Source organism: Papaver somniferum, unplaced genomic scaffold (assembly GCF_003573695.1).
Source record: "Papaver somniferum cultivar HN1 unplaced genomic scaffold, ASM357369v1 unplaced-scaffold_133, whole genome shotgun sequence".
In the NCBI taxonomy this organism is placed as follows: Eukaryota; Viridiplantae; Streptophyta; class Magnoliopsida; order Ranunculales; family Papaveraceae; genus Papaver; species Papaver somniferum.
The window spans coordinates 12970593-12991842 of record NW_020622492.1 but is presented as its reverse complement, the minus strand read 5'-3'; the positions used below and the strand labels follow the sequence as shown (position 1 = coordinate 12991842).

The window sequence follows — 21250 nt, the reverse complement described above, 5'->3', positions numbered from 1 at the left end:
TATGGAGTATAATGTGAAAGGTAATAACTGTGTATTAACGAACTTAAAGATTTCTTTTACGTCTCGTATTTTTGACAATGGAGTTAACTAAATTTGCATTTCATTTAGCCGATTAGTATACGTATTTTTACCGGCGTGAATCGTTTACTTATCGTATGTCGAACAATACTGATAAGCGGAAAATGGTCGGAGGAGGAAAAAAAATGCAGAGTAGAAAGCATAAGTTTAGTTTTGTTTTTGATTTACTTTCATGTGAAAAACTATCCAATTTACTACGTCACCCATATACTTAAACAACTTATTTACACATCTTTCATGTATTTTATAAATACACAGAATCATAAAAATAAAATGACAGTTATAATATCCAAAAAGTTAATAGTATATTTCCGTCAACCTTCCACTGCTGCAGCAGTCATCTACTTAACAAGTGTATCTTCAATTTAACACACTCGAGTGGTGAAACTCATCCCAATATGCACCAAAATATAAGTTAAAAAACATTTTTTTTATAATGGGTTTGGATTTGTAAGTATCGTAAATCTCTTATGATTTTTATGTCAAGAAAGATATCGACATTAATGTGCATGTTCAAAGGCAATTCAATTACAATGTCAAGCCGTAGCAATAAATTATCAATACTAAATCTGTACTTGTAGGTGCGAAGATGGATCGAATATCTACTTTCAGAAAGGTGGATATACCCTCCTCACCACCAGCATTTACAAAATCTAAAAACAATCAAACAGTTATTTAGTTAATAATAGAAGGAAACTAAAATACCTAGTAATAGACAAAAGCTGAGTAAATTCGTCCAACAATGCGTCCTCCATAAATTATCTCGAGACAATATGATAACTCTTGTACCCAGTTTTATTAGAAGCATTACATCATGTGCATCAACGTTATTTTCCCTTTCATGTAGTCATGAAAACAAAATAGAACTGTAAAAGTGATGGATACAACCTCAATTTTAACACAGTAAACCACAAATAAGTTACACATCAAATAAGCAAAGGCTTCGTTCTTTTTGGACATGAATAAGAATGCTTACATCTAGCACTATTGTAATCCCACTAAAATTTCGGTTTGGTTTCGAGCTCAAACTTAACCCGTTTGAGTGGAAGCTAGTGCATGCGACCTTAATACAGAATGTTAGCAAAAGTAACGTGGAGACAGATAAAAGAACCTAATGCCCTTTGGGAAAAAATAATGGGTTCAAAATATTTTAGGAACAAATCTCCATTTAGAACCAAAGCTTCAACTAGAGGTTCTTGGGCTTGGAATTGTATTAGGCGAGGATTAGAACTAGTTCAAAAATATAGTATATGGGAAGTAGGCAATGGTCTGGACATTAATATTTGGAATGATAAATGGATACCTGGGTTAGAAGATACCATTAACAATCTTAATAACACTAGCAATAGCCATTTGTCTCGGGTCTTAGACTTTATTAACCTAGAAACTTGTTCGTGGGATATTCCCTTACTCAATTCTAATTTCCCAGAAAATATTGTGCAGAAAATTAGTCAGATATATCTTTTTAAGAATAAGGACCAAAACCTTAGAAAAGACCAAATTCGCTGGACATTAGCTAGATCAGGGGACTATACAGTTAAATTGTTTTATGATAAATTGAATGAAATTGGACTTGACATAATTAGCTTATCTCTGCTGAGTCATTCTGGAAATCTTTGTGGAAGTTATATTTCAGAAACAATAAAGCTTTTTCTATGGAAATGCTTACAAAATGCGCTGCCTACTAATGCTAAGCTTTGTGGAAAGGCTAAAGATGTAGTCCCTCATTGTACCATGTGTAAAGTAGAAATAAAAACAACTGAACATCTCATGTTTCATTGTCCTTATGCTAAGGAAGTACGGAACTCTTCCCCCAACCCTTTCTCTTTATTTTTAGATACCTCAAGTACAATTTTAGAACTCTGTAAGAATTGGATGACTAACCCTAAGTAAAATATGTACATTGAATTGGCCTTACTAAAATGTGGTTTATCTAGAAAGAGAGATGTGATAGAGTGTATGAAAATAAAGTTAAATGTGCCAGTAACATAGCTTTAGAAATACAGAGACACATTGATTTTTCGTCTACAAGAAAAAGAAAACAACTAAATCTAACCAGGTATACCAAAAAAAACCAACCCCAGTATGGAGGCTCCAAGTAAAGATACTTTAAAGATCAATGTTGATGCAACATGGATTTCAGAATCTCTACCATCTTGTTATGCTATAATTTTGAAGAATGATGCAGGAAATTGTGAAGGAGGACGTGCATGCTAGTCAACAAGCTCAGACCCATGAGAGGCAGAGGCTATAGGGGTGTTGCAAGCGGCAATTTGGGCCAAGGAGAAGCAGATTCAGAATTTCAGCATTGAAGGGGACTGTGAAAGTACTTTCAACTTCATTCATGGACACAATTAAGATATTTCTTGGCGTGCTAAAGTCTGTATCAATGAGGCAAACATAATAGCTCATATTTGTACTACTTTTTTGGGATTCCATTTTGTTCGTAGATTAGGAAATCAAGTTGCGGAAGTCTTAGCTAAGTTTGTTAGGCCCTTAAACTCAACCACAATCACCCCCCCCCCCCCCCCCCCCCCCCCCCCCTTGTATCTTAGAACAACTATTAGTAGATAAATCCAATATTGAGAATTCTCATCATCCTAGATTAGATGACTCTACTCCTTTTGCAACTGTGACTCAGCTGGAGTCTATTTACAAAAAAAATTAATTATACAGAATGTATAATTGTGGTAAGTACCATAAACTCGGTATTGGTTTTTTTTTTACTCAATAAGTATCCCCTAGTAGAGTTAGTGAGCATGATTAGTAAATGCCTTAGAAAGCTCTAGATATTTAGAGCATGGTCGACATGCGTTTAGACGAGCAACTAGCTAGGGGTATTTCTTTTCTCTGTTACCAACTCCAAAAGAGAAACAATTTTCTCTGTGTTACATTGAAATTTTATTCCCACGGTTCAATTGATTTCCAATGCCATTTATAACAAAGAGGAATTTTGGTTCTTTGGCATGCAGCCACTCTCCAGATTTATCGTTGCTAAGGTAGGGGTTTCTTTCTATTCAATTTCTACTTCGAAATTTTGCTCGTTTATTTCTCGTGTTAAATCCCTGTAATTTTTCCATGATTGTAATGCATGTTGTTTTTGAGCATGAATCTGAATCGTGTAAGAATTTGATTTGTCTTTCCTGTTGCATAAGTGCTGGATTTTCAATGCGTTATTAAGTGGTAAATGGTGCTCATATTTGGCAGATGACTTGTTTGATAAAATATTTGAATGGAGTTCCTTTTATAATCATGAGCAGTAGCTTGATTTCTTTCCATGGGTAATCCCTGAACTTTCGAGTCTTACCAAATGGGTATTATTAGGCTAGTTAACCAATTTTACTTGCAATTGTTGGATTTAAACTATCCATGCATGCCCTATTTGCTAAAATGATCTAATGAGCTATGAAAATGCGGGGGTCTAACAACCACACCAAACAATTCGTTTGGAAATATGAGAGGACTTACTCCAATACACTTTCTAGAGAATCAACTAGACAGTCAGACTCAATCTAGAAAAAAGTATATCAAAGAGTTTAATATCTCTAACTCTTAATTCAATCCGCAATCAGCAAATAGAAATCTGCGAGCCCGGTTGAATAAGAGGAGTAACTTGAACGGTACCACAGACCAATGTTCAAGTGTCAATCAACATAAATCAACAACCCAAGGTTGGATATTCTAATTGATTGATCACCCAATTAAAATATCCAAAACCACCCAAAATACATGCTAGTAGAATTATTTGAGGGATAATTTAGGTATTTCCACGGTATGACACCAAAAGCACCCAAAATACCTCTTTTCTTTATATTAGTACTAGATTATGACCCGTGCCGTAACGGCCCGGGATTGTGCTTGTGTTACTGTAAAATGGGATGTTATCAATTCATATGACACAGCAAAATTTAATATAATGTTCTTATTATTTTCTTAGGCCAAGCACTATGGTGTGTCGTTTCCCTTAGCTATAGCCTATTTGAGGGAAACTTCACTATGGTGTGTTTTTATTCCTTAGCTACACTATACGGAAACTACGTATCGTTTAAATAATGTCAAAGGGATACTTAGTATCCGTTTAATTAAGTCAATGTTTTGACTTGACCCAAATGGATACTGAATATCCGTTTGTGGAGTATAAACATCCAGTAGACTTTCGTGTAAATAGTGTCAAATGAGTACTCATTATTCGTTTAAGTCAGTGCATTGACTTGATCTAAATGGATACTGAGTATCCGTTTATAAAGTATAAACATCCGGTAGACACACGTATTTACCACTTCTCCTTTTTCACTCTATTTCTTTCTCTTTAAACCCTCTCAAACTCTTTTTTCCCCTTTTCGATTTTGATGGTGATTTAGTGTGATTCGCTGGTTAAAATTAACATGATTGCTAAAGGGGGTTATCAAAATTAGTAGGGGTACCATATGAGTGATCCGACGGTCATGATCGGATGTAACTCTTTTGTCTCATATGAAACAGTAACCCTCTACTAATTCCGGTAACCTCTTTTAGCAATCGTGAAAATTAAAAGGCTTTGTATTTGTAGATATTTTTCTCAAAATTTGAAAAAATAGCCGTCAAGATCTGACGGCAAAAAAAAAACATTGATAATGATGGATGATTAAGATCGGATGTGAGTGAAATCTAAATGAAAAAGGTCAAACAAATGAATTTTACGGAACAGGAACTCAGTTTCCGTGTAAAATGTCACGAATACTAAGTATCCATTTCAACTGAAAAACGGAAACTGAGTGTCCATAAAATAAAAAGCATACCGAAACTGAATTTCCATCTGATTTCTCTACACTACAAAGTGTATCAAATATGATCAACGTTTAAACATAGCTGGATTTTGTTATAATTAAGCTATAACGAAACATTGTACTCTAACGAGACATCTCAAAAGAAACACCTTTTGAAACGCATGTCATGAGGCGCGCAGTTGTTAATATATTTCTTGACTCCTCGATGCTTGACCGATTTCCTCCACTTTACCTATCAATTATGAGGAGTCCGACACCCAAAAGAAAGAAGAAAAAAAAATATTGGGATTATTTCCACCGCTACACTTTTACGGCTTACTTTTTCCGAGTCCCGGATATCATAGGACCCAGAACCGGACCGGCTCCAATTTTCATGGACCCGGGCCCGATAAAAATAACGGGTAATTATGGGATACGGGTAATTATCCAGTATATCGAGACTATTACAAAAATTCGGATATTCCATTACAATCACGGATAAAAAAAAACGTTACAATGACTCTTTGAGATAGGTAACTCTTTGAGACAATTACTCTTTGAGATAGATAAATCGAAAACAACATTTCCAAATAATTGAGCCATAATCTTAATCTTCCCCATAGCTAACAGACGCCACCACGTCCATCCATCTTCAAGGTCGCACAAATGAAACATTACTCCCTAGATTCAGATTTTTAAAACACTTTGTGTTCTCTATATTTTTCCTAAATCAAACTTCAAGAATTAAAAGAACCTTAGGTTCACATGAACGACGACAAATTTTCAAAAATTAACAACACTCGTCATTAGTAAACATTAGATCCTGTCCTTATCTCTCCACCACCTGGTAAATATAGAAGAAAATAGTTAATCAATCTAGTCTATCAACTTCAAAGAAATAATATTGCAAATAAATTATACTACAAAGAAAAGTATATGATCGTACACTTTTTCCTCCCGTAATGAAATTTACATATAAGAAAATCAAGAAGGTAGAATCAAGAATCAAGCCCCACAACAAATAACCGAAATGAATTACAGGTTATCAGTAGCAATACATAAGTCTAATTAACTTTGAACATAGAAGAGCCTTATCTCACCATTGTGTTAGAAGGATCATTAACTGACTGGAACCTTGGGGACAATGAACCATTCAAGAGGATAATAGCCTACATCAAAAGCAAGCAAGATCAATTAATTAAACGGCTGATGACTTTAGGATAACAACCCAAATGTTAACAATAAAACAACTAATCAGTGCAACTCCCTATCTAGTTGGTCAGCAGCAATGCAATCAACATTACATGGACGGAACAATCAAAATGAACTCTGAAATAAGAGTATTGCATGTTATGTCGGAAAGGATTACTTAGAAAATGTAACTATTTTTAAATCGACGCACCACAATTCATATATTAATGTTTCCAGATAGCCTTACCAGTTACCATTGCACCAACGAAACTGGATGGAACAAATCAAGAGTATGCCGTTTCTATTCTCTAACAATCACCCAAATATATGTACGCAACACACCCAGCTCTATAACTTAATCCAGAATTTTACTTATTTAAAAAACCTGCAGAAATCATTTTCAACAATAAGTTCCATGGAATAAGCCCAATGATAAAAGAAAAGGATTCTAGCTAGCAAGTAGATGATGCTTAATATACAGTTTTTTCACTTGAAACTGAATATATTAGTATATCGCCCTCCAACTTCATATTTTTCCTTCCTAGATGTTTGAATCGCACACCGAAGAAGGGGATACAACCAAAAGAAAAATTACCTTTCTCTAATTAACTAATGCCCTTTGTTCTTTTGATGGAAGTTGGTAGTCTTGAAACCTATAAAAAAAAACATTACAGAGTGAAAACATAACCAATCAGTCTGATAAAAGTATACACCAACTTAAACATAAACTTTAATTCCAAGCTTGCCCAAATGTAAAAGCAACTACAAACAACTTAAATAAAACAAAAACATTGAAGAATGACACTTGAACACGGTTCAAAATTTATCGAGAAGCCTATTATGGAACCATTTCACAAAGTAATGCTAGAAACATTACCATCCATATGCCTTCAAATAAACAGGTTGAACCGAGGAATGGATGGAAACGTAGATAGCGTTAGTGTACGAAACATGGCGGGCAAATTATGGAGGATTATTTGGAACAAAACTAAGAAAATATAATTGAATCAAGTACAGGACTACCTACGGGTGCAAAAAGTAGTCAAGTACATGACTACCTATGGGTACAAAAACCGATCTTTCTGACTACCTAATTTGAAAACTCAACGTAGCGTGTGTATCATTCTAAGTATTCAACCTTCAAATTAGAATTGAAGTTCCCGTCGCTGATATAGTTGATGATCAACAAATTTAAGTATTGAACCTTCAACTACCCCACTACTGCAACTGTATTCTTCCCCTAAATTCTTGCATGTTGCTCAAATTGGTATATATATGACATCATTAGACAGTGGGCATCCTAAGGCTAATTCTCTATATAGTTCCGCTGAACTAAATCCTGCTGCTTTCCTAAATGAAGTGACTATAATTTGCACTGAAAATCCCAAACACAATACTAATGAAAGACACACATCTTAGTTAATTACTCTAAAGATCTTATGTAACTCAAAATTGACAGAAAGCTATGCTTTTTACAAAAGAATGAACTAATAGTATACTTTTCTTAGCTCTACAAAAATCACACTTTTATGTTCAAAATTAACACACACAAAAACCCTAGACTCCGGTGGAAGCAACTTGCTCTGTAAGTGTTACACACAGAATCTGACAAACTCAACAAAGGAAGATGGATAATTTAGTGTTGACTTAAGTAACTTACCTGAGATGGATGGTAGCTGTTTTCTCAATATCCAAAAATCTGCATCAATACATCAAAAGATTGAGAAATCAAATCAAATTTAAGAAAAATTAACAAATAAAAAACGTAGGTGAAGAAATAAAATGACAGCGTTTGGTCTTTGAGGTTTATGAGGTTGAGCATCTCCACAGATTGATTGGCAAACCCAATCGATTCAAACAACTGAATCAAAGGAACATTTCAGAAAAAATAACAAATTTAAAATGCCCATAATCAAACTTACGGAATACAGAGTCGAGTATTGCCCGATTAATCTTGAAGAGTATGGTGAAGAAGCAATTGTGAACCTTTGGGAGATAACCTCTCATGAGGTTTATATAGTTGAACATCTTCAGAATTCGATTAGCAGAATAATAGAGCTGTTAATGGGGATTTTTCTTTCCGTAACTTATGAATAATTGATGGAAATTATGTTAAGAACTCTCTACCATTGAAATTAGGTTAAAAATTAGATTATTTTCGGAAATTTTCTCTGATGTGCGTAACGTATGCAGATCGAAGGAGGAGAAGGCGCAGAACCATAAATCAGGACTCTATTTTTGGCAATTGATATAAAATTGGATTTAACGGCGTCTTATCTTTGGAAACTTATCCTTATAACTGTGATTGTAAGAAAAATTACGGGAGTCGAAATCGAATCTGAGACGTTGGATGAGAGCGTAAAAAGGGAGTGTATTTTGAGCCACGATTTATCTCATACTCTTTTCTGCATTTTTAAAGGAATAGCACCCGTCGATCGTCATAAAACGCCCATTTAGAACCATCAGATTAGGAAAAATACGTTTGTTTTTGTAAGATAAATATACTATCCCTTAACCCGTGTCGTAACAGCACGGGCACGAAAATACACTAATAGGTTAAATCCTGGCGTATGTAATGATTAGATATCCTCTTGCGTGTTTGAGCACAACTGGAATACTTTTGTGCGTTCAATCTTCCAGTGTGGTACGCAATATAGGACCATAAAGGATTCGATCTGGTGAAATGTTTTTGTAAATTGTTGATCTGTCCATTTGGAGGAGACAAATAGGATAATTGCAGTTAACGCCTCTACACCAGTGTAGTTTTGAAGTACCACTACAGTACAAATTGTACTATGAAATGGATTGAACATAATCACATAAGGAACAATTAAATAGATTTCATATAGTGCCTTCGTTCCAAATGACCATTTTGTTTTGTAGGTTATCCAATGATATTAAAATAGTACTTTTAAATGTTAAATTAACCTTACTAAATAAAAAAAAAAATAAAAGGTCAAAAGTTCTACATGATAAAACCTATACAGCTATTGTGCATTAGAGATGCATCAGACATTTAAAACTGAACATTTAGGCTAGGGAAACAAATGTAAACAACTCTCAAATTCCATATGCATTCAAGTCACAGTACATGATCCCTCCCACCGTAAGCATAGATTTACAATTTCCTATAACTCACTTAAGAACTCAAGCCGACTGTTGATGACGTTTTGCAGACTGAGTCCAACATCATAACCATCTTTTGATCAATGTTAGGTTCTTCAAATTACCATTTTACCATTCGGTTTAAAACGCCATTATCTTACTTCTTTTCCTTGACACCGCCTGGCTTCCTCAACTTTTTATTCGTCAACTTCTTTGTAACCCCAAATTATTCCTCCTCTAATAGCATCAACAACAATCATTCTAAAAATAACGTATAAAACAAAACAATTTTTATTTATTGAACATTAGAACAGTTACATGGCTCCTTGGTATAATAGTGTACACAAAACTAAACTTAAAGAAATCGAATACCCAAATAAGCTAGACAGTTTGATTGCGTAAGAGGATTTAGATATACACTTAAGACGGTCACGGCCACTTTGACTAAATCACTGGATAATGGAGAGTTTTAACCCCTAAGAAATTCCAACATGCAGGTTCTACGCCGACTCAAAGGGATTCTAAGAGAATTAACCCATACCCAGAAGTTATTAATCTAAATACGAAGCCTTAAACATATCGGTCTTATACCTAGTTCCTGCTTCATTCGGCCAGTAAGTCAGAACTATAGACCTTTAGCAAATCTGTGAAAATATTTATTTAGGCCAGTTTTTATATTCCTATAATAAGTATGCAACATCAAGTCTATTTCACTCGTCAGCAAATCAAATTTATACGTTCATATATCATGTTAAGGGGAATGAAAAATGACCACATATCCTATATCGATATATAAAAAACCAATAGCTTCAAAGACGAAACATTAAACAAAATTTAGTGAGTGCGAATAAACAATGAAAAAGCATAAAGAAACCAAAAAGCGGTTCGTTATTAGGTTTCATGCTTTCCTCGGATATGATGATTTATATTTTCTTTAAGATCTTGCACTCATCTCTCAAGCACTCAAGCTCATGCACATCTTCAATAACTAAGTACTGATTACATAAATTAATTCATTTCAGAGTTCCTGCCATTGTTGTCATAAAATAGTGATATGTTTCCTAAAGAGAATTGATATTAATCCAAAAGCTTATCAGCAACTACTACTCTTTAGTCATATATAAATTTGCATGATCTCTATGACACGAAACTACATCAGGTAACATAGGATGAATCCTCGCAGAATCTAACTATCAACCGTGTATGCAGTTAAATGAACATAACCATGCTCATAAATAAGAGTACTCATTGCTTCCCAAACTAAGGTAATTCTGTATTCATGGATAGTACTTATACTGAGTACGGCATACACTCAAGAAGAGAAAAAAGAAGTACCATGACGTATAATCTAGAATTATGGATAACCAAGATTTTCCTTTGAAACGGTCAGTGCAGTATCCATCAGCAACATCATTTTAGACATAACCCCTGCAATTATCAACCCATAATCAATTAGAATGATTCAACACGAACATGTTAGTACTATTCAGAACCCGATTCGAAATTCATTACACATTAATCAAATTTTTTACTTGAGAAAGAGAAAGAATATGTGGAAACTACCTTCATCTTCATATTATTTTAGGAAGTCACGTAATCTCTATCTGTTGTCTTTATACTTTAGAGAACGGTCAAGTAGAATCCAAATCCCAATTAAAGCAAACTCTGCTCTGTAACCTACTGCCTTGTTATTATCTGGAAGTAATCTGGAACTGACAAAGATCTGGCAGCGAGAGGTACCCGTTAGAATGCCCATGTTTTCTCTAACATCGCAGCAGTATTGAAAGAAAATAAAACTTGTTATACCCATTAGAATGTTGTATGCTAGCAATCTAACAACTTTAATTGGTTTTACATAAGCTGTCTTAAGAAGTTGCAAATTGACCACCACGCTTTTAATCCGGTCAAGTCATTCTACATTTTATCTTCAGTAAAATACACAAACTTGGGTAGTTTATTAACTTCTGCAAAACTTGAAAATTAGTTACACATGATCCGCTAGAGTTTCCTAGATTTAAATGAAGAACAAAATCAAACAACATATCAGACATAAAAGCTATGGTATGACATCAAAGAGTATAAATCTACTGATCCTAAAGAAAATCTATGATAGGACATTCCCACTTAACTTAGAATTAGACATCAAATATTCAATCCACTAAAGTCTAGTTGCAGAACGATGAATTCTCCGAAAATTTAACCCAAATATCAGTCTTGTAATATATCAGAAGAAACATTAAATTGTTGCAGTTGCAAGTTAATAGAATGAAAAGTAAAAGAAAGAAAATGAACTACCTTCACAATGGACTGAACCATCAAAATCCAACAATTATGTCACGTAATGTTTAGATCAAGATTTGAAACACACATACTTCAACAAATTTTGAAAATTAATCTTATGTCATAAACCACAAAGTGACCAAGATAATGATTTGTGGATCTATTTTTTTCAAAATTTTTCATAATAAATGTCAATATAAAAAGAGAAAAGATGAGAGATTACTTACACAAAGTTTGGGTCTATTACGAATCCAAGAAAGAGAAAATGACTGAATTTGGTTCCTTCAGAAGCGTCAGTTCCTTCCTTGAAAAATAATCAGAACAACCACCTTATACTTAAAAATTAAACCTAAATAGATCAAAGAAATGGTCTCTCTGATTTGAAGGAATTCAGATAATAATACTATGCAAAAGATATTGATAGAAAATTGAAATATGCATGTAGAGGAAATATAACCTTAGAAATACCGAGGGGAAGTGAGAAAGGTTTACATTCAAAAATTCACCGATCTTCATCCTTCGAAAATGAATAGATTATAGGGTTTCTATAGAATAGTGTCACAACATATGCAGGTGTAAAAAATATATTCTTGGAATCAACCACAGTTCTGATTGAATTTAGTTCATCGTTGAAAGTGAGAATGGAAAATCATAGTTCATAAGTAGTTATAAATTCATAGCCTGAAGTGTCAATACAATTGGTAGTAGCGGGAATAATTACCTCCTCCTTGATTCATAGACGGGGTTTTGATTCTTCAATTCTTCTGAGGTTTGTTGTTGCTAGGGTTTGAGCCTCTCTTTCTTCGGTGCTCGAACATGAAGAAGCGTTTCAGAACTTTAAAAGATTTGGCCATCCAAATAAATTTGCTTTAGTAGTTTTCTCTTAGGATCCTAACATCCATAGATTTAGATTTTGGGAGAACAAATCTTGACCACTTTTTAACTTGCCTAAGTTGTCCATGCTTTGTTTTATAATCTTGATTTTGGTATATATAAGTAAGATTTACATTTTGATAGATTTATCTTTCGATACATTACTTCGTAACCCCTACTGCGCTATGGCTCACCCCGTTTTGTTCTGTTTTCTCACAAAGTAAGAGGCGAGGCTGAGGCAGTAACCGGCAAAGAGCTTGAGCAAAAGCTAGTATTTTTGCTTCCGTCTATAATATGTGTATTACGGGTTATATGGGGTAGTTCAGTATCGGCATTTGTCCCATGGTTTTATCTCGTTGTGTTGTATATTCAATTTCATTTTGTAAAATGGTGTTCTTAGGTTTTCTGTACACATATCATATTTTCTACCTGGACCTGCTTGATGTAAGTTTAGGACTGGGCGTTATTTTATTTAACGAAATATACTTAGTGCTTATACTTTGCAAATGAATTATATATAAAGGTCACCTGTGCATTTCTTACATTTTCTACAGTATATGTTGCCTTTAAATTGGTTTAATCTAAGTTTAAATATGGACTCATGATCTTAAGTGTAATGAATTATCCTATGTGCTTAATTTAAACTAACGTAAACTCGTATAAATGAGCTGAATGTTTCCTTTGATATTAAATTCATGGTACTTGATTTGTTTTTGATTTTGTTTGATTTATGGAAATTGTCCATTGGAACTTTACTAAATCCTTCAATAATCAAGTAAATATGTGTTTCTATTTTATGAATTTTATTTTGTAGAAACTAGTATTAAGAAATTGTAAGGATACTCTTTGACTTTGTCGGAGTTAGAAAAACAATTCCTCTCGTCTCTGTCCTTGATTAGTTTTCGTAGTTTTGAATTTTGAAATGGATGTATATCTTTATTTTTAGCTCTCGAGTGATGCATCAGAGGGTTTATCCTTACTAAATGGGTTCCAAATCAACCTGTTAGAAGGGAAATTATCTGATCCGTCACAACTATACACAACATAATTAATGTAATATCAACATTGCAAAATTTTTCTTAATTTGGTTCACTTCCAAGCCTATCCAGAGTAAGCATAACTAATATGAACAAAGACTTGACGCAGAATAAAAATCTAAGGTTACAACAAATGGAATAAGAATATTTAGGGAAGGAAACTATTCTAAAGGTTAGTGACACCTTTTCGTACCTTGACTTAAGGATGGTAATTGGTTGATCAATTATATGAATCTTTGATAAATTATTTAAAGATGGTAACTGTTTGATCAATTGTCTCTTCGATAATTTGTTTGTATCTAGAATATACATTAACTCCAATGGAAAACTGAAGGAAGTATCAGATAAAGAAACCTTGGAACGTTCGACATGGTTTTGATAAGAAAAATATGTCGGGCAAAAAAAGAGAAAAGAAAAGGATATGCATTAGGTTCACGGGTTTGGAATTAAATTTCTAAAGATTTTCGAGTTGAATTTGGTTTGATGTATTTTTCTTAATGTTCAAAACACGGTAAACACGATAAGTCAGGTTTCCTTTCTTATTCATTTATTTTGGGATTAAATTTGGTTTTGATGTCTATTCCTTAGAGTTAGAAACACGGTAAGGCAGGGTTCCCTTTTTATTTATCTATTTTTTTTAACCAATCATATGTTTCCAAGTGTCCTTACCAAAACTCCCGTTTCTCAAAAGCCACAAAAACCTTATTTCGGCCAATAGAAAATGAGAGTTTCCTCACCGCTCAACGTGGGAGCTTTACTTGTCTAAGCATTTAAGTCTTTAGATAACAAGTATTAAAAAACCAAGGTGACTATAGTTCGATTCATTGGTCGATAAAATTTTCAAAACCACCTCCCTTTTCTTCATTTTCCACTTCCTATATCTTTTCTTTCGGATTCTTAAAAATTACGAAACGATGAAACACAAATTTAAATTTGCAACAATATTCTCATGGTGTTTAACATTTAGGCAGTTAGTTATTCCTTTACATAATTTCTAAATCTAATCATGATTTTGGTCAAAATATTTTCGAAAATAAAAAAATATCAGGATTCTGTTCTGCTTTTTCTGTTGCGGACTCTTCTTCTTTTAAGGAGAAAAACAACAATTCGATAATGTGGAAATTTCCGAGGATCATAGTTATTGTGATAATTATATTTTTACCTTGTATTTTGAGTGATAATTTTTCTTTTCACTTGTGACTCGAGTGATAATTTCTTTTTTTCCTCGAGTGATAATTTTTTTTTTCATATGTATTTGGAGTGAATTTTTGATTTTTCATTTTTCATCTATAATCTAAGTGAAAATAAAATTTTTACATGAGTGTTAAATGAAAATTTTGTTTTTCACTCTCATTAATTTATTGACCTTATAATTTTTACCATGAAAATTTCTGTTTTCACTTTTCCTTGAGTGAAAATTTGTGCTTTCACTCTTTCTAATTGGGAGAGAATAAGGGAGTCCGAGAAAATGAAAACGAGAAGAGAGAAGTATTATATTTTCATTTTGAAACTGAACTAAACCAGATAAGTGAGAAAATAAAAATTAGGAGAGAAGATTTTCTAGGAGATATATTAGGGATTGTAATTTATCACATTAATTTAAGGGAAAAACATTAATTTAAGGAGTGGGTGTTTTCTAAAAAGAATTCCAAGTCTTTTGTGGTTAATTAATTTTAGGAAAAAACGTTAATTTAGGGATTCTTTTCAATTTTAAGATGTAAATCTAGTAATACTTTAACTAATTATGGGCTTTACATATCTAATATCTTAATGGTGGTTCTTTCATATACAAAAAAAAAGAAGGTAAAATGGGTTAGAAATCCCCATTTCAAAATAGCATGGAACAGTGATATGTCATTAATGTTATTCAGGAATGTTTCATATTCATTATTATAGAGATATAGAACTACTGTAAATCTGGATACAGAACAGTATGCATACCAGTTCACATACTGGGAGAACTGTTACAAGTACAGAGCAGCAGTACATGTACCCAGTACACGTACCGTCATAGCTATAGTTCGGCAACGACTTTTTGGTACGCAAACCGGGTATCCATACCATAAAAAGTTTGTTGAGTCGTGAACCAAGAAGGTACGCATACCTAGTATGCAAACCAGAAAAGATTTGTTGGTTCCAAAACCGAAAAGGTACACATACCCATTATGCAAACCATAAAAGATCTATGAATTCCTGAACCCGTTTTTGTCTTAAGGGTATACATACATAAGAATATTCACGAACCGATACAGTACACGTACTTACCTGTTGAATATTTTCAGACTCATCAGAATTATTTTATGAGATAATCGACATTTGAATCTCTAAAGACACTATCTAGACATGATTGATCACATTTGTGACTCAAGATTAAAGTCTGAAAGTGTTATACGAAAATGGTTAAGCTTATCGTTCAATTGCCTAGTTTCGGCTAACCTTCATGAACAAGTCTTTGTACACGGTTCGGTTATGGTTAATCCTAACCAGAGTGTATATTCTGTTATGATAATATCAAGTCAAGTTTTTCAGCTAACGGTGATTATTGATTGCTTGATTCCGAAGCTACCTTATCAATCTAAAGCAACCTTGATCTTGAAAATCTATATAAGCTATTATTGTGTGTCCTAGCTGTAAACTAGAATCGTCCTCTCCTTTAAACCTTTTTAGGTTTAGCGACTAAAAAGACTTCACCCACGGATTCGTGAATCCAGGTCCAACTATCGTTATCTTGATAGTTTGTGTATCCTGATCTTTTTTTGATTGTTGAGCTTTGCTCCAACAAACAAGATAAATAGAAGTCACAAAGTTTTTTCGTCTCAGACTTTGTGATTCCACAAGTTTATACTTGTGAGGTGAATAATAAGCTATGATGCTCTTCGGATTTTGAAGTTTGATAGACTTTTGTCTATTGCATTGATTTCCTACCTCACCTTGATCTTTAATCAGAACGACAGATTGGTTTAAAGTCTTCAATTGAGTTGAAGCAACTCTAAGGATGTAAAGGACGTCAGCTAAGGGAATCAATTACGCGGAGTCCTGCTGGGATTCAGGAGGCGTAAGGAGCGCGACTGTAACTTAATTGCCGTGACAGTTTAATTCGGTCTCAACTACATTCCAGTCCAAAGTTCTGACAGTAGGCTAGTGTATATAGTAGCTTAATACAATTTGGTGTTCAAATCTGGACTAGGTCCCTGGGTTTTTCTGCATTTGCGGCTTCCTCGTTAACAAAATTTCTGGTGTTTGTGTTATTTCTTTTCCGCATTATATTGTTTATCTTTATAATTGAAATATCACAGGTTGTACGTAAAGTCAATTCAAGTAGATAAGTCCATCGAAATTGCTGGATACGACTTGATTGATTCTTGGATATTGATCTTTGAAATCGTCCAAGTACTCTCACGTTATAACCATGTTTAGGACTAGTCTGTGTTTAAATTATGATTGTGAGAGAAAGAGATATAAGCTCTTCATATAATTCCTGATTGAGATTCATTAAGTTGAACTCTCAGAATTGTATTTGAGTTTTGTCCATACAACTTGCCTAAGAAAAAGTTGGTGGTGTATTTTGGTACCCCCGCGTTTTCAAAACTTATAACTATATATCAAATGTATACCTTTTGGTTTGCTATCTTCTTGATAGTCTCTGTATATATTAGATACGCAAGGTATCAGACTTATAGGTTGGTATCGAAAAAATTATGGTATACTTGGTACCCTCGTCATTTCAATTGGTATCAGAGCAGGCAAACATGAAAAGATCTAATAATATTTGTTTGGTGCGATCCAACCTATAAGATTTAACATATCTTCAGGATTTATGATACTTGCCTGTGATGGAATATACGGACAATGTAACAGTTAAATCTCTATGTTTCAAGGAAGTTTGGCATTTAATGGACGCCGATTGTATCTCGAACTCATAGATGAACCTTTAGTAATTGATTGGTTCCTAATAATGCACATTTCTAGACAATTTTATCACATCCCAAACTTTTTAATGTCTCATTTTATATCAAATCTTGTGTTTTGCGCATATGTTCATTAGCGGATAATTTTATCGGAATAATCTCATTTTGTATTGTGTTGTACAATAAAACTACGATAAATTGATAGTCGTGCAACTGCTAAATTCTAACAATTTAACGAAGTATTAATTTATTGATAAATTAATAAGTCATTTTAATCGAAACATACCAAATTTAATTTGAAATTTCTAAAATAAACATGTAGTATCAAATACCTAGAGATTTTATTTTCAGTTCAAATTATCTAATTATTTTATGACATATTTATGTGTATAATTGTACATACTTTAATGTTAAAAATAAAATACTAAAAAAAAGAAAACACAATAAAATCATTCCGAAACTTCTCAAGGTAGTACAAAAAATTAAATATGAAGTCCAATTAATAATATGATTTCAAGTGAAAATCCTCTGCTGTGGTTAAAAGCTGAATCAAGCCATCTTTTTAGAGCTTCTGGCCCCATCAAAAATATTTAAACCAATAGAAACCTTCTGATTTTTCACACCACCAATCTTGCGTATTTTCGATCCTACCTTTTTCTTTTTTCGCAAGATCTTACGTTTTTTTCTCATGACAGCCAGCAAAATCCTTCTTCTTCATGTCTTACGACAACAAAACTTAATCACGAAGGGTTTTAGATACAAGTAAAACTAATTATTTTTTATTAATGTTTTTGGAGTCACTATTTGAAGCTATTCGTTAAATCCTAGGGTTTTATGCTGGACAAGCTTTTTATACTTCTTGATTTTTCTTTCGTTTTTGGTATAATCACTTGATAGTTTTGTTCCATGGTTTATCTCACAGGTGCATCAGATGTTCTACAATGTTCAGGTTTGACAGATGAGAGGAATGGAAGATCAAGATGTATCTATCTCGAGGAATTCCAAAAGATTCCAAGCTCATACATTACAATGGTTAGGGGGAAACAACAGTAATGAGAGATCCTGAGATCAGGTTAGTAATATTACTTGTTTATTGTCTCTATCTTGCAACTACGATACCTGGCAAGCATTTTCGTTATCAAAGATTGCAACTATATTGACTGCTAATGGATTCACTACGGGGTTTTTTAGACTAAGGCCCCACCCATGGGTTACCCATAATATGGGGTCTTTAATTAAAAGAAGTTTAAATTTAGGCCCCAAATTATTAAAAGACCTTGATACCCTTATGCATATTGTCAAGCCCATAATTAAATAAAATTTAAATTTAAGCCCAAAATTATTAAAATATAATAAACATGATGTCACAACCATCTTTATCACCGACTGCCACCACTACTCCGACGACGACCACCACCTCCAGCAACCCCGCCGCCCACAACCACCACCACCTCCGCCCACCACCAGCAACCACCACCACCACCATCGCCCACCACCACCAACCACCGTCGACGGGAACCACCACCGCCTCCGACCACCACTACTGGCCACCGCCTCCACCAACAATACATGGATGTGTAATCATAAGTTACACATTCATATGACATGAAACAGTTACACATGTGTATGCATACGGTTACACATGTGTACGTAGGAGTTACACATGCATATGACATGTGTATCCAGAAGTTACACATCAAAAAAATAGACATCAATAAGAAAGCATACACAAAATACATGTATTACTTTAATATTATATGAGATAAATCATTGACAAATGGCCTAAAAAAGAAGATGACAGAGCTGACGAGATCATCAAGGTTTGAAGCTAATAGAGTACAGACAAATGGCTGGGATCTATAATTTTAAGCTATTAGGTCTACTTCGAGTTTAAGGTAGTCCTTTTGTGAGAAGAAATTCCATGAAATACGCCTGCCTCATTAATTGAATACAGGAATGTACCCTCCATGTAGGATCATGAAGCATCTCATAGTGTTGATCAACTTTCTTCCGGAACTCAAGCTTCTCGTATCTCTCACCTCCATAACCTCCTCTTTCTGAAACTTTCTGAAATGATGTTTCACTTATAAAGACACAAGTTATGATATGTATCAAATATCAAACTGATTCTTATTAGGGGAAATAAAAACTAGCAATAGTTAGGAACCACCTGGGGTGGTATGTCAAGGTATGCTGCTAGATCTGGAGCCAACAAACCTTTCTCTGGACCCTGTGACATATAATGAGTTTTGTAGTCAATATCGAGTTTCTAATGAGAATCACCTCACACCATTCAATATCTAGACCCTTGGCATATGAAAAAGCCACCCCATAGTAAGAATAACGGTCTAAAATTAGGGTTGTCCCACTCCTCAACTCTCTGTCATTGTCTGATTTTTGGTCATAGATTACACTCTATCTGATGTATCTACTTATCATATTCTTGACCCTGCTCGGTTTACTCTCCATCAGCGTTTGCACATCAAAAGTACTTTTGACTAAGCACTACTTTCTTAACTACCTCAGGGACATATTAGTTATTTGATGCTCATGATATGTCATTGAACTGCGACTCTCTCATCTCAGCAATCAATAATAACAGATGTTCAATTGGAATGTGTATCTACAAGTTACACATCTAATTGGCATGTATAACTAGTAGATACACATCCATTTTAGCTTGTGTACCTAAAAGTTACACATCTAATTAGCATGTGTAACTAATAGCTACACATCCAAAAAAAGGTCAGTAAAGACACCTCAACTGAACAACAACGATCACGTCCATTAGTCACAACAAGGGGGAATTATATGATTATCCTTACTTATGAATATAATTTTCACTTTAGTCTTAATGAATACCAATGGACGTCCAAACAACTTTATGTTCATGCATCAATGAAGCCTAATACCAATTTTTGTAATAGTGGTACTATTAGTTACAAAGTTGCAGGTAGATTATAGAGCTCGAGCAAGCACATTAATAGTAGTTGACAAGCTGAAGCTTCTGGCCTGTTGCAGACAGTTCATTTGTTATTGGAGCTAAAGCTCAATTACACATCTACAATGATTATAATTGCCTAATAGATGCAACAACTCACTGGTAAACAAGGTAACAAAATAATTTTTGAAAAAAACACATAACTCACTGGTTAACAAGGTAACAAAATAATTTTACGCACAAATTATTAGTGGTAGCAGCCATAACTATATGTAAGTAAAATGTATGTAACCAAAAAGTTACACATTCAATTAGTATGTGTAAGTAAAAGTTACACATATAATTAGCATGTGTAACTAGAAATTACACATCTATTTAGCTTGTGTGACCTGAAGTTACAATAAGCTTATGTAACTGGAAGGTACACGACAAATATCATGTGTAACTACTTTTTGGCACTGGGATGCAAGTGTTGGACTTAAAGAATTTAAGTAGTATCTAGCATTTAGGGGTAGAAAAGTACCTGCAATTTCTTTTGTTTGTACGACCACAATAGTCATAGTCTGTCGCGCCTCTCGTTGTTCAAGAGTCTCACAGACTTAAGAAATCACCTTCAATCCCTGAGAGAGTACATATGAAACTTTCTCTCCAACAAACTGCATACCATATTTCAAAAGCATCAAATCAATGATACACAACCAAATAAAATAAGATAAACTAAAGGAAAACATGATGTGCCACAAGAGCTATACATAACAATAACAATTCAGCTTATGTGCAAGCAAAAATGATTATTCATTTAACAATTCCATTCTTTCAGAGTGGCCGAGAATAACCTAGGGAATGTTTAAACTGGATCGCATCTCAACACTGCATAAAAACAAGGGATGCGAGTTTTATTTATCCGTGCATGGAAACACTGACTAGTATTTGTGGATGGGGAAAAACGGTTTGCTGTTTTTTTAGGAAGGTGAAGAGTCGAGCATACGATCGAGATTTCTCAACCGAGCAAACTGATGAACCTCACACAGATGCACTGCAAACAGAGTGCTTATATTCGAGAGATCAATCTGTAGGACTCCGGCCTAAACC

General features: G+C 34.0%; 1 long non-coding RNA gene across 1 annotated transcript; it reads right to left on the bottom strand.

Annotated features, from left to right (window-relative positions):
- Positions 1 to 5285: 5285 nt before the first annotated feature.
- LOC113333721 lies at positions 5286 to 8250 on the bottom strand. Its single transcript, XR_003352255.1, has 6 exons — positions 7937 to 8250; positions 7675 to 7713; positions 6610 to 6667; positions 6262 to 6399; positions 5924 to 5992; positions 5286 to 5667 (listed from the first exon to the last, which is right to left on the bottom strand). It is a non-coding gene; the product is annotated as an uncharacterized LOC113333721 (long non-coding RNA).
- Between the last annotated feature and the right edge of the window lie 13000 nt (positions 8251 to 21250).